The 15,506-nt window shown below is 33.8% G+C and overlaps 1 protein-coding gene across 1 annotated transcript in view; it reads left to right on the top strand.

The window, feature by feature from the left end:
• The first annotated feature begins 8,051 nt into the window (after nt 1-8,051).
• LOC145966393 (uncharacterized) overlaps nt 8,052-15,506 on the top strand; it is a 54,123-nt gene continuing 46,668 nt past the window's right edge. The window contains exons 1-2 of the mRNA XM_083090446.1: nt 8,052-8,144; nt 8,235-9,225. The gene's annotated coding sequence lies outside the window, so the exon portion shown is untranslated. The remainder of the gene's footprint in view (nt 8,145-8,234; nt 9,226-15,506) is intronic.

Consider the following 15,506-nt stretch of genomic DNA (forward strand, 5'->3'; position numbering starts at 1 on the left):
TTCTTTATATTTTTTTGTTAATAAAAACTGTCTCTCTCTCTCTCTCTCTCTCTCTCTCTCTCTCTGTCTCTCTTTCTCTCTCTTTAAGTTCTTATACTTTTAGTTTATCTGTTTTTGAGGTAAATTTAATAAATTAATGAACTTTTGGGACAAATTATATCAAACACGATATAATTTGGACAATTTTTAATTTGATGCATAACAAAAATTTTTATTACGCATCTGAGATTAAAAAATTATTTGAATTGTATCGTGTTTAGAGAATATCATTTTAAAAATTTAAAAATAATTTTTAATTTGAAAATTTCATTAATCCATTGAAATTATTTTCACAAAAATAAATTAAGATATATAAAAACTTTATTTTTTTTATATTGTATTAAAATAGTGGTTAAAGTATATTTTTAAAAATTACAAGTTGTGTTACGAACTGTTGTGTATATAATAAAGACAATTCATTTAAATTTAATTTCGATTTGTTTTTCGGAAAATCTTTCATAACTATATAGCAAATTGAAATTTGACCTACATCCAAAAATAATGATGGTTAGTTTAAAAATCTATCATCTAAAAAATAAAAAATAATGAGAAACTGACAATAATCAAAATATAAACATGTTAAATATCTGGAAAAAAACAAAACTTTGAAAAAAAACGGGATTTGTTTTTTCCACAAAAGAGTTTTATAGGAAAATACCATTTTACTGTTTTTCTCTATTTACATTCTTATATTTTACTTGCGACAAAGATTTGTACCCAAATTACTAATAAAAAAGATATTTTCTAGATATATAATATTTATATAATATTTATATTTATATATAATATTTATATAATATTTATATTTTACAAAAAACACTATAGAAAAAATATATTTTTGGTACATAATATGTATACTTTTAAAAGATGCTGCACACAATATTTAATTATATAAAATTATAATATTTACGAATCGCTTTGAACATTTACAATAATAAATAAAACTTATAGAACATATTTTTTACTGATATTATAAAAGTTGCATATTAAATCGTAAAACTGATACCATAAAAATTGAGGAATTAGTTGAAATTATTCATTAATTTTTATTATCTACTTTTGTCTTATAATTAAATTATCATCGCCTTCAGGCACTTGTAATCCATATACTATGCATTGCTCTTCGGCCAAATTAATGCGATATGTTTCTTTCAAATTAAACTTCTGTGCTCGGGAAATTTCTTCAATTTAAAAAAAAAAACAGCCAGAAAACAACAGTCTCTTCCTTTCCTCTTTCTTCACTGTGTCTCTCTCATCCTCTCTCTCTTTCTACAGATCCACCGCGGGTGTGCCTAACCGACAATTAAACTTTCATAACCTGTCCATTAGCGCGAATTAACGCGCTGCACTAACTCATCTGAATTCCGCTGATGCAACGCACTTAATTTACGTGCGAGCTTCAATCGCGCGCGTGTGCGTGCAGGGGTGTGTTTGCCCTCCTTTTCCCTCGAGGATGCGTTCGCGCGAGCAAAACGCTACTGAGCGGGAGAGATCGAACAACAGAGAGCGTGCAAATTTGGATAAAATGAGAGAGAGAGAGAGGGGGGAGAGAGAGAGAGAGAGAGAGAGAGAGAGAGAGAGAAGGGAGAGGTGCGAGAGCGGAGGCAAACGACAGAGGGACATTTAGAGACTGATGGCACAAACCTTTTAGGCAAACTAATGCATTGAACCTGTAACATCACAGAGGCTCTGCTCCAATAGCTCGATCTGTTTCGTCCTGCACCCCTCCCGCCCGACAATGTTCGTATACACGCGTGTACGTGCCAGTGGGTTCATTATGGGAAATGTATCGAGTCGCGCGGGCCTCTGTGTACACAAATATCCGGTGATACGTGTACCCAATGATAATCAACAACGTATATGTATCGCATATTTCTTTTTTACTTTGAAGAAAAATTGCGAGCTTATGAAAGTTGTCCGTCTTATTTCAGAGAAGATTCAAATAACTAGAAAATTAATAAAAATTATAACATTATATGTGGAAAATTATTAATAATATTACATTCTTTTTTAAATATATTTTTAAATGCTTTATGTCTTTTTTTATTGAATTTTACAAAATTTTTCTTTTGTATGAAATCTTATAAAATATTAGAACTAATTTAGGATTTGTATATACTTTCTTTTTTTATCAATTATTCTTTCATAAATTTTGAAAATTACTCAAAAATTTTTCAGAGGAACTAATATCTATAATAGAAAAATGTTAACGTTTTAAAAATCAATTAAGTGTTTCATGGCAATAAATTGAATTAAAGAAATCTTATTTTTCAGACAATTTTAAGGAGAATTTAATGAATAGAAGGAAAAGAGAAGAATGGCTGTGGGATAGAGATAGAGGAAGTTGATCGTTTTAAATATTTATGTTATACGTTGCAAAGAAATAATGGAACAGAAAGACATATTAAAGAAACGTTTAAAAAAGTTATGTGTCATGAAGTAAGTATGGGGAATAGGATAAAGAAAATTCGCTGGAGGTTTTAGAAAAAGGATCTGGATGTTTGATCATTTAATAAATAGTATTTTAATTTATAGAGCAGGTTTTTGGGGATGAAAAGAATATGAGACTATAGAAAGGTGCCTGGATAAGGAAAGATGCCTGGATAAGGAAAGGTGCCAGGATAAATATATAAAATGGACACTAAGATTAGACTGGAATACTCCAAGTTATATTATGAACAAACAAAAAGACACCTTTTAAGAATAGAGACAGGTAAAAGAGCTGTTAGTTTTGAAGAAAAAATTAGGGAGAAATCGCACAATAAATAGAATGTTTTAGAGAAATAGAGAAAAATAGGGAAAACAGATGGAAAATAGACATAGAAATGTATTTTCGAAGAAATGGAATGTCTGGGATAGAAATCAAAAGATTAAAAGAGGAAGATTTCGAAGTAGTACAAAAGCTAAGCGAAAGAGATGTAGAGAATCAAAAACAGGCCTAACAGAATAAAATTCAGAATTCTAGATATGATATAAGATATAGAGAGTTATACAGGATAGGAATACTTAAGAATATTTAAGAAAACAAGGTCAGAAAGATTTTCAAAAAATCATAGCGAGATTTAGATGTGGAAACGAAAAACTCCGGAATAAATTTTGGCGTGAACAGGAGAAAAAACTGTGTAGAATATGTCAGAAGGAAGTAGAAAACATTAGAGCATTTAGCAACAAATTGTACAGAAAATAAGGAATAAAAGAAAGAGTCAAATTTTAGGAGAAAAGGGAGAGGGAATTAGTTGGATGAAAATAATTCTAAGATTAAGAAAAGAGAATAAAACCAAAGAAATTATTAATGACAAGAAGCAATTGAAATTATTTATATAAATCTATCTATAAATCTATCAATAAATCTATCTATTTATCTATCTAATGAATAGAAATTTTTTTATTCAAATGTTAATTACAAAATATTTATTAAAAATACCTATAGATACATAAAAATACCTACAATATCTATAGATCTCTCTACACAACTCATATAATTCGCAACTTGTTTTACATTTGCTATATATATTTATATCATGTATAATGTCCGGATGTAGAATCTGCATACGCGATTGCGTGTATGCGTATTTCTTATTTATGTCATTACATTTTCCCTTAACGTATCTCCCACCACCGGGTATATTCAAGGCGGACGGAAACGTGCGCGACGGGATTCATTATGGCAAATGTACCGAAAGTTCGACCCGTACTTATGCGCGCTTGCATACTGATACGCGAGAATGCGCGCGTGCAATTACCTAGGAGTCACCTCGTCTCTCTGCTTTTCTTCCATACACCCCTTCCATTTATGCACGTGGGTTAGAGTGCATGCATAATTACCATCAGAAAGGCATGATTATTAATTTGAGCATTACTCCAAAAAATAAATCCTCCCCTATATATCGAGGTGCATTCCTTGGCGGGACATTTGGCGTCGTGTTGAAGATTTCCATTTCCTTAACTTCCATTCTCTCTTCGTTAACTTTGGGAAAGAAATAGTAGTTGAAAAGGTTGACTTGATAACACAGAATTCGTAATTAAAAAATTCCTGAAAAAACTTCTCGATATATTGTATATAATTTTCTTTATATTTTTTTTTAGAATTACGAATTTATGAATTCATATCAAATTGTATAATATTCGATATATGATAGAATCAATATAGAATTTTTTAATTTGATGCAGAACTAAATTTAAGTTTCTAAAGTGACTTTGAAATTGTAAAACAATCTGTTTAAAAAGAATTTCTTTTTTATTAATGTCAGTTTTAAATTTTACAACAATATATATAAAACGACACACAGTTAATTACATCAAATAAGATCGAGATCAGTATTATTATCTTCATATATGAAATTGATACTTACAAATCTATTTTTCGCGCAGAGTATATTTAAATACTTGAGATTATTTATGCAAATGATGTTGAACAAATTCAATTTATATATATATATATATATATATATATATATATATATATATATATATATATAAATGTATGTATAAAAGTATTTAAGGAAATAAATTTTAGTTCTAAAAATAATACTAATAATATGTTGGAATAATACATTATAATAACCATCAAATACCAAAATAATAACCATTAATGAAAAATATATAATTATTTTTATTCCTCTATTTATAAAAAATATAACGATTAAAATTCATCATACATTATCCTATATCATCGTATTCTATATATTATTCTATTTTCTATTATATTCTATTCTTTGTTCTCGTAATTGATTCAATATTTCAGTTGTAAGAAATACTTATAAATACTTGCAAGTTTTTGTTATAATTTTGTTAAAATTTATATACACATTTTCTTCAGATTAATGAAAATATTTATATATATAATAATTCTCTATTATAATTCTTTTTAATTTTTCTTATCATCGAATAATTATCAGCGCATTGATGGAAAATATGAAAATAGTAACTGGAACTTTCTCTCTCTCTCTCTCTCTCTCTTTCTCTCTCCTTATTTTTTCTTCTTTCCTGTCTCTATTTTTTCTTTCTTTCTCTAGTTCCATCATTAACACGGATAATTTTCAATTTTTCGGTTTTTAGTTTACTTAAACACTTTGCACGTGAACCACTCTGTATGGATGTGTAATCACGATTGGCGAATCGATTTATGCCTCAGGCTCCGCCGTTCCCGCGCGCACACAGCTCCATTTATTATTCTATTAAATTCGTAGTTTCCCGTCGGGGGTCCACCCTTCCGCCTAGAGCTATCTCTAACTCACGACTTAATGCGATATTCATATCGAGGCGAGCGAATGGACCCTGGCTAGGGGCCGGTCGTAATTAAGTCGGACACTGCGAGTGGAATCCTCCCGCGCGCTTTTTCTTATTCCTGGGGAGAAAAGCGGGAAAAGTCTTCTGTCTGTGCAACTAGTTGGCAAATAATTGCAATCAAGCTGCAACTATAATATCCACCGATCTTTCTTATCGCTCCCGATCCCTGTAATTATTTTAATGATCGTTCAAACGATGACAACGTGCATTACTGTAATTGCCACGCGCGCCGATTAAACTCGATTGCGTTCACTGAATGTGTAACAAATAGATAACATGCATTACCTAGAGCACGAGACTTAAGTAACGGCGCCAGACTTGGAATAGCCGGCCGATTGACTTTGCATATACCTGGTAGGAAAAGTTTAAGTGCTCTTTCGTTTAAAGACGATTGAAGAATGACATTTTTTAAAACTTATATTAGGAGAAATGACTTGTAATATTTTTTCATTTTGATTTTTTTTTTTTCATTTTGCGATATATGATGATTGCGTGTATTAGTAAATCCGCAAAAAATTGGATCATTAGTAAGAAATGGAAACTTATTAAAGCTGAAGCCAGAAACTGTCTCACCTACTTCACGATAGGAAGCCCCGTAGAAGAGAATACCAACACAGATCTGTCACGCATTAACCTATGTAAATCTAGACCTATTTTTTAACACTTTCCAGATATCTCGATTATCTGCACAAATGTAAGAAATATTGGAGAAAATATAAAATTTAAATGCGTGCTCAATTGCGTTGACGCGATACAAGATTAAAAATGCGTACTGTAGACAATCAGGAGTATCATCAGAGTTGCGATAGAAAAGAAGGAGAGAGTTGCATTAAATTTAGCAAGTACTTCAATTTTTAAATTCCGAAAATAAATTCAAAATTTATTTCTCCCAAAAATTTACCAAGAGTCGATATAAATAATCGATATAACGAACGAAACTATTGACGGATATCTTAAGGTTCACTCTTAACAAGCTTAGAATGTTATCCGAGAGAGATTCGCACGCGCTCGCTGCAACTGTCATCGGCGGCTGCAGCAGATGCGCGAAACAAACACGCGTGCCGTGTAAAGGGGGGACAGCTTAGGAAGGGGGGAGGGGGAGGGAGGCGCGGCAGCATCCGTTGCACACTGATAACACAATTAGCTTGTCTTGTCATGCGCGACCTCCGATAAGGGCCAACTGTGCCCCGTTTCTGCCTCCCTCTCTTCTCCTCCCCTCCTCCCCTCCTCCCCCCATTCCCCTCTACTCTTTACTCGCCCCCATCCTCCTTCTTCACCGTGCCCACATGCAAACCCGGCAGGATTGGAGCGATCCAGTGGATCGTTCGCGTCAGGCAGGATCAGGCAGAGAACGAGAAGATCCCTCCCGGGACCACGCGATAAGGGCGCCGGCTTAACCCTCTCTTGGATGCGAAAGGTCCCCCTCCCCCCCTTTCCTCTCCCTTCTCCGCGATGCGATGGGACGCGACGTTAATACCTTCCGGCAGGTTTTCCTCCGTTGATTTATTCCGGAGAAGGGGGGGCCCGGAATCGCACGATACATATATACGTAAGCGGATTTCGGAGGGAGGCACGTGCCCCAAATAGAGCAGCTAAAGACCACGGTTCTCCTGTGTATCTCGTGTTCAACGGAATTTTTCACTCCTTATAAATGTCTAAATATGACAAGACACACTGTTCTTGTTGGCAACGCACATCTTATACAGCTCGAGCCTCGATAATTACATTTACAGGTGTAACGAGAACTTACACTCCCTTCAAGGAAATGAATGCACGTGCGACTCGAGGACGAACGCGTGCCCTTCTGCTAAAGCTCGCTCATGCTTGTCCACATCCGGGTTTGAAAAGAGAAGGAAAAAAAAATATTATTTTTATATTAAGATTCTTTTGCGGATTTCCGGTTCCTAAAGGAAGTCAGCATTGTTACATCCCCGTACTCACGTGTCCAGAGCTTTCTGTATTTACCATTGCACACGCGTGCACGAGCCGACGATGCGTCGTGCATACGTCATGATCGTCATGATCCTTTTTGCATGGATATTCGTGTTTATGGGGATGCGGAGGGTCGACCCTTCGAGGGAGATACTTAATCGAATTGTATATCCGTAAGTGGCATTAATGCGGGGGAGAGAGCCTGGGAAAGGACACTTCTGGCAAAACCCATATTTCAAAAAATTCATACGATTAATAAAAACACGACAAAAGGCTGTTGTAAATGTAATATAAAGTTACTTTTAGAGCAACAAATGTCGCGGAAGATCCTCTTTCCGCATAAATAAATTTAAACTCAAATCGCGCATTTTTTGTTTAAATATTAATCTAATATAAATTGTTTAAATATTAATTTTGTTTAAATATTAATTTTTTGTTTAAATATTTTGTTGAAATATTAATCTTGCATTTTTTTCCCACGCAAATTTATTCCACGTACCTAAACTTTTTTAATAATGTCCGAAAAGAAATTCGCTCGCGTGAAAAAAATGCATCGGATCCTCCTACGGGCTTCGAAAGAGCACGGAATTAAAAAAAAATAGAAGGAAAGACCAAAGGGGGGGTGGCTGCGGGCAGTGTGCACCGGCCACGTAGAGGGTGGAAAACGGTGCCGTAATAGCATAAATCCGTGAACTGTGCGTAGTCGGTTGGGGAACCGATGCCGGTCGCCGGGGAAGGGGAAGGGACAGGCCAGAGTCAGATCGAGCGCTGGAAGAAACGGCAGTCGCCACTCGACGCCTGCACCGAACGGAAGGTAGCTCTGCGAACGCACGGCTCTTTCGAAATTTCACCCTTCGCGCCCTCGCCGAAGAGAGAGTCTCGAGGTCGGATTTTGAGTATAATTCCCGGTGATTGCAAATTTGCCACATCTAGAGATTTTATTTATTTATTTATTTATTTTTTTTTTTTTAAAGATCTCTCGTCTCTGGGATATTTTTCTCTCCTCATCTTTCTTCGTATGAATTAAGAACGATCATCGAGGAACGATGAAACGTCGCGGGATCGTCCTGGATCCGATATAAAGAAGGAAGTATCCGACATCGATCGGGAGATCGATCGATCGGAAAGCGGGCCGAGCGGAAGTGCTTCTTCCGGCCGGTGCGAATTTCGATAGAGTAATCGCTCTCGCGACGAAAGGACCAAAAGGGGGACACGCTGCAATATTCGTTGGATCACCAGCGTGGTGTTTCACGCGTTGAATTGAAAAACGAAACGGCGCGGTTCGTGAAAGTGTGCTTGGTAGCGTCGGCTTGTCAGTCGGACAGGTGCGAGGATAGTGACATAAAGAGGCGGCATAAAGACGGTAAGACGAAAGAAGAAAAGCTAGAAGAGAGAGCGAACAATTTTACATAGTTCCTAATATTTAAACCAATTTAAACATTTAGAGAATTGAGAATTAAGGGGAACGAATAGATGCATCGCAATAGTTTATCGTCAAAGAATAGATATAACGGGCAATATAAAGTAGTGCATTACGTTTAACGGGCGACAGAGAGAAAGTGACATTTATCCGATCGTTTTGAAGGAGACCGAGAGGAAGGGAGAAAGCAGACGACGAGTGGACCAGCGCGCGAAACAGGTCTCCGCGACACGTGACACGGACAAAAATTCGCCGGCTGACACATTCGGGGTCGCTCCTCTTCGCGCTTCGTTACCTTTTTTTTTCAGTTATTCCGTGAGAAAGTGTCCGATTGGAAAGAGAAGCGGATTATTCAGGAAGGCTCAAGAAGAAGAGAATTTCGCGAACGCGTAGAAGAGGAAGAGGAGGAAAAGGATCGCATGCGTAAACACGTGTATGCGTGAGAAGACGCGATAAATTGATATTGTTTTATCGGATATCACGCAACCAGAACACAAGAGAGAGAAGAACAACGGATCCGCGTTTCCCGGACGAATCCAAACGTGGTAAGTCGAGTTTTGTTTATGTATACATACACACATGCGGATGTAAACACGCGCCGACAACGCGCAGTAGAAATTTATCATCCTCGCGATTGAACCTCACGAATATTCACGAAAATGTCACGTACCTTACGCAGAGTTGTAAATTGAAATAGGTGATGAAATACGGGAATTGAAATACGGGATGGCCAGAAAAAAATGTCAAAAAAATTCATATATGTATATGAATTATCGATAGCATTCAATTAAAGAATTATGCTTCCACAAATTTATTATAATACAAAATTTTATATTTTGCATATGTTAATATTTCTCAGAAATTTTTGAAAAGCGAATAAATTTTAAGAAATATATGTTTCGATTATTGCTTAACGAGATAAATTAATAATTTCAATTATTACTCAACAATAAATTAATATATATTTCAATTATTACAAGCAATATAAATTAATCTAAAAAAATTAATGCTTACTTAATGTTAAATTTTTTATAGAATAATTCTGCAATATTTATAACAATCTTTCTTTTCCCTCTCGTTTTATTAAATTCTGAAATTTATAATACATTGTAATGATATTACACATATTTAACTTTTTGATGAGATTACACATAATAAACATATTTAAATTTTTAATTACGTTACAAAATTTTAAATTAAATTTTTATTAAATTTTTAATTACATTTCCGCAAAATTTTGCTTCAATGTATCATATGACTAAATAGTTTTAAATGAAAATTCTCGTGGTTCTTCGAAATTTGAGTGCTGAATTAGTATCAATCGTTCAGCAAACGTTACATTGAAATGAACGTATGACCGATTAATTAACCCAGAGAGTGTTGCGGGTTCCCGCAGTTGATTTGCTTGTAAACAAACGATGTAGAATCAGGCTAAAAGCGCGATTGTTGATACTCCGACCGCTCTTTGCGTAATTACTCACCTTCGCGATCGTCGCTCATTAATATGAGATATGTTGCGCGCGGAGGAAGGTGCCGTGTAATTAAATCCCCTTGTATCCAAGAACAATTACGCTCGTTAACGGAGCGCGCTTCGCGATTCTCAATTAGATATATAGTTTCTCGAGTACGATTCCAACACGAAACGCAGATCTAATCCTTTGCGAAAATGGCTTCATCTATTTTTCTCGGCCTTCTAGAAAGCAAATGAAAAGTACTTGCGAAAAGAGTTTCGTATAGCATATCGAGAACAAACTTTTTAATGTTGATTGTATTTAAGAATTTTGTAATCCCAAGCAAACTTATGGAGCACATTTTACAAATTGCGATCCTTTTTCTCTATCTTCATTACATTCATATTTTGATTCTTACCATAAAATACAGTATAATTATATATTTAATATCCCCGCGGCTATTTGCCAAATTGCAACACGTACACGTACAATGTTCTATTTAATGGCTATTTTACATATGTATTGTGTGCAACGGAAATTACTCGGTTTAGCATAATAGTCGCCATTGACCATAAGAATGCTCGATTCATTAAATTCTCGAGTATTTATCTTTTGTGATAAAAAAAATCCGATGCTTTTAAAATGTAATTTAAAACATGTATACAAATACCAACAAAAATATTATTTTTAGCAAGTGTTTTTTTTTGCTGATGATTTTTTAAAGAAAATTAGTAAGCATTATAAGCATTATAATAAATATTCCTAGGAAATTTATAAAATACAAATATATTAAATCATTATGCGGGCATTTTTCTGTAAATTGATACAAATGATGAGGACAAAATATTTAATGTTAAAAAATATATTTAAATATAAACTGTATTGTTAAAAATTGATTGAATTTTTATCAAAAAGATTTGAAATTTCTTCTTGTACAACAATAAAAATTAATATATAACGTTGCCATAAAACTTGTACATTTTTAACAGTTGCATTGTTGAGGAAACAAGTAATGTCTATAAATGGATAGACAATAACTAGACAATAGATAGTCGTTGTACTCTCTTTTTTATGATAGGTCAGGTTTTATGGCCTTGAGGAATAGTAGCATCATCGGAATTCTATTTTAGTAATAGCATAAGGAGAGAACAAATGATTCAGTGAACAGTCAACAGCGATAGTTATCCTGTTTTCTTTTTTTATGGCAGATTATTTTATTTTGTAACACAAAAGACTCTTTTAGATAATTCGTTCTCAGTAACGTTGACGCATATACTGGGAATTTGAAAAATTTTTACAAGTAGCTACGGATGTTTTCTAATGTTTAGATTTCTCTGTTTTTCATCTTTAATCTACAAATTATCGCAAACATTCCAGTGGACCTTTATTTAGTTATCCTGTTTCCTAAATTTGTACAAATAGAAACATTTTCACTAGAACCTTTTCAATCTTTTCAATCTTTGTAAAAATCACCTTTGCCGCTTTCTATCGTGCTGTATACTTTAGGGATGAGTCCACCTCATAGAAGATAATGAAATGCAGAAACGATGATAAACTGCGAAGAAGGTGACATCATCGGCTAGATTATTTTTTAAAATGTTAGGAATGTCTTAATGTCTTTGGTCCTCAAAAGGAAAATGATCAGATACAGTTACTGTTACAGTTATCTAGTTATCCTGTTTCCTAAATCCGTACATAAAGAAATATTTTCATTAGAACCTTTTCACCTTTGTGAGAATCACCTTCGCCGCTTTCTATCGTGCTGTATACTTTAGGGATAAGTCCACCTCGTAAAAGATAATGAAATGCAGAAACGATGATGCAAAAAGGGTAATGTCATCGGCTAGATAATTTTTTAAAATGTTAGGAATGTCTTAATGTCTTTGGTCACTAGAAGGGAAATTACTTAATTAAGCAATCGTTCTATTGGATCAAAATGCGACTAACCTGTCTTCTTGCATCACTGTATGATCGTCTAATCCTGTCCGGCTGATCAGGTCACCAGTACCCGGTTAGCGGAGGTCAGGATCCGCGTTTAGCTCTGACCATAAAGAAAGACCAATCTAGATCAAAGTAGATTATCCCATCACTCGATGTGATATCAACTTCTCAATAAGGTTAATTCTCTGAAGTAACATGCTTTACATGCTTTACATACCATATAATATATAAAATTATTTTTATATAATTGATAATAATTAATTTTATTATACATATAATAATATCTAAATATATATTTTCAAATAATTAATATTTTTTATTTTAAACAAGTTAAAAACAAATTTTTATTTCTTATTGCTATCAAAAAATATTTTACTATTGCTCCAATATGTATTTTATTTAAAAGAAAAATTTATATAAAAAGCAATTATATGATATTTTTTTAGTAATATAGAGGATTATATAATTAAAATTACTTATAAAATAAATTAATACATGGTACAATAAAATTATCATCATTTTATAAAATTCAATAGTGCCGCAACGTATGTTTTACTTTACAAAATGCTTAAATTTCGCATCGTGATAGAATCTGATTTTTCTTTCACATGTTCCACATATGTTAATACCGTTATAATTTTTCATTGATCTGTTCGGCACTGCTGGACGGATTAAAGAGCAACGGCTCATCCCACACACGTGCACGCCTTGCGACAATATTATGAGCACGACACACACACTCGTTCGATTCTGTTTTATAATCTCGCGAGAACGAATATCCGCTAGCGTATTTATTTTGCCTATCGATTGTGCAAACACGGAAAATACGAGCGCGGATAAATCGCCGTACATCGACACGCACATTTAAGTGCACTATCGTGTCATCTCTAATTATCATACAACACGCCATAATTAATTATACGTTTGCAAATAATTATCCCGTCTATCGCACAAATGGATCTTTTCAATGAGAATCTTGTGTTACAAGAGTTTTATATGTGACATTGTTGTAGGATTATCTCTGGCAGAATTAAGGAAGCGAATTTAAAGATGTCATAATATGATTGACAATTAAACAAAAATAATGAATAAATGAAAAAAAAAAGAACTGTTATTTTTTAAACACAAATCTATATTAAATTCTAATCGCAAAAGTGAGAAGAGAGATATTATTTATTTACGAATTTATAATAAATGTCAGTCATTTATAGTATTTTATTTATGCGAATTTAATAGATGACATTATAACATTTTTCCCGCTTGCGGATAATTAAAAGATAATTAAAAGATATTTTTAATGTAGAATTATTCGCTTGTAATTCGCTTATGATTCGCGTATAATCGCGCACTTTATGACACGACACATGTCGCGCACGCAACACTTTCTAATGAGACTTGTGATCGGAATATCAGGTTCGACATCGATCTCGATCGCGTAACCCGAAGATTCATCTCACGTTTTCAGACTTAACGACGAAAAGTATACGTGCCCACAATTTGGGTCGGCCGTGACACTCTCCTCTCGGAGCTTTCCAATGCGTTAATGAATAAATTATTGTTAGTGTGAAGAAATTTTATTTGTGCTGGATTGTCCAGAAATATGGAACTCCTAAAATTATTATATTAGGTTTTTTCTAATAAGTAAGTACTATATAGCTCATATTCTATTTGACAAGCTGTACTTAAATAATATAAAATATGTAGATGGAAATTTTCCGCGACCATCACATTAGCGAATTCTTTCGATTTTCAATTCTCGATATGGTACAGAATGACAAGTTTCGTAAAAATGGGCAATTTTTCACGTAAAACAAGTAAAAATAACCCCATAGGTTCCTATAATATTTTTCTCTATAACGCATTTCAACCGAGATATTTGTCTTTAATATTAAAATTTGAGAAGCATTTTTCTTAAATAGGTTTTATATCACTCTGTAGATTATAATAATTTGTAATAATTATTTTTGTGTTAAGTAAGTCTTTAAAATACAACGTGATATATTTTTGATGTTAGAGAGACGAATCACTTATAAACCTTAAAACTTTAAAGCCAGTTTTTTTTATTTTTAAATATGTTTTTTCTCCACATTATTTTCTAAAAAAAGGGACACTCTTATTTCATTTCGTTAAAATTGTTTTTGAGAAAAAAATTTTATCGACTAAAAGGACATGAAAGATATGTTGATAAAATTTTGGGCATTTATGACATTATTTTTACCTGCTCATGCTCACAAAAGATTGCTGACCTTTATCGAAACATCCTTTAGAAACTACGAGATTGTTTTTACCTGTTCTTATCATGTCTACAAAAGATTGCTCATCTTTATCGAAACATCCTGTATCATGTGACTAAAAATATGCATGTCTATCTATATGGCATTTTATCTTTTCCTTTGCCTATGATATTATGTCATAATTGAGTCACCGCTTTTATCATTTCAAAAAAGAAATTTATCACAAATGTTTAGCTTATAATTTCATGTCCCAAGCGGAAAATATTCAGTAAATGCTCTCGATTTTGCAAAAGCAATTCTACGTCGTTTCGGGGTCGTTTGGATTCGGACTTACCCTTCTTTGGACTTGCCCTTGTCATTAAAGGCAACAGTAGCAGCTGCGTTTAGACGATTGCCATGGAATCTGGTCCCGCGTTTCGTACGTGGGCAACGCGCGGATAAGAGGGACGGGTCGATAATTGTGACAGAAATTCAATCCTTTGCAAGCTGGACCTAATGCCCGGCACTGACCGCCAATTCAATCAAGCGCCCGCCAATCGCGGCTTCCGGAACGGGATTTTAGCCGGCGCGCAGCGCCGAGGGATTTTGTTACGGTCCGCTGCCGCCAAATAAAATTCTGTGGAACGTGTACGGGCCAAACGAAAATAGGTATTAACTACTCACTGGCGTACGTGATGGCTCCAAAACGCCCGCCTATGTAAACCGTTCGCTAACGTCCGCCGAAGCGCGACAACGGTATGTCCGCCGATTGGTGAAATGGATTAAAAATAAATTAAATCACGGATATATAACCGAGGTCGATGACACGCTATCGAATCGCATGGAGAAAATTTCGTAAGAATGATATATGGATCAATTCTATCGTTGAAATCTTGCAAGTTCGACTTTTGTGAATTTTCGAAATAGGGTTACACAGGATTCAAAACAAGACAATATTCGTAAAAATATTGCATTGATGTTAAAAATTTTCGGAAATTCAAATTTTGTCTTGGTTTTGAGTGAAACTTTGTAGCAAAAATCTCATCTTGTATTGTTTTATCTCAATTTTATTAAAAATTTTTATATAATACTTGAAACAATTGTTTAAAATAATATACAACATATAGTCTTTATAATGTAATGTAACATAATTACTACCATTTATGCGTCATTTTTCAAAAATATTATATGAGAAAAAAAAACATTATATACGAAATTAAA

The sequence above is a fragment of the Camponotus vicinus genome, unplaced genomic scaffold (assembly GCF_025532165.1).
Source record: "Camponotus vicinus isolate PSW18456_S1 unplaced genomic scaffold, iyCamVici1.0 SCAF_2, whole genome shotgun sequence".
In the NCBI taxonomy this organism is placed as follows: Eukaryota; Metazoa; Arthropoda; class Insecta; order Hymenoptera; family Formicidae; genus Camponotus; species Camponotus vicinus.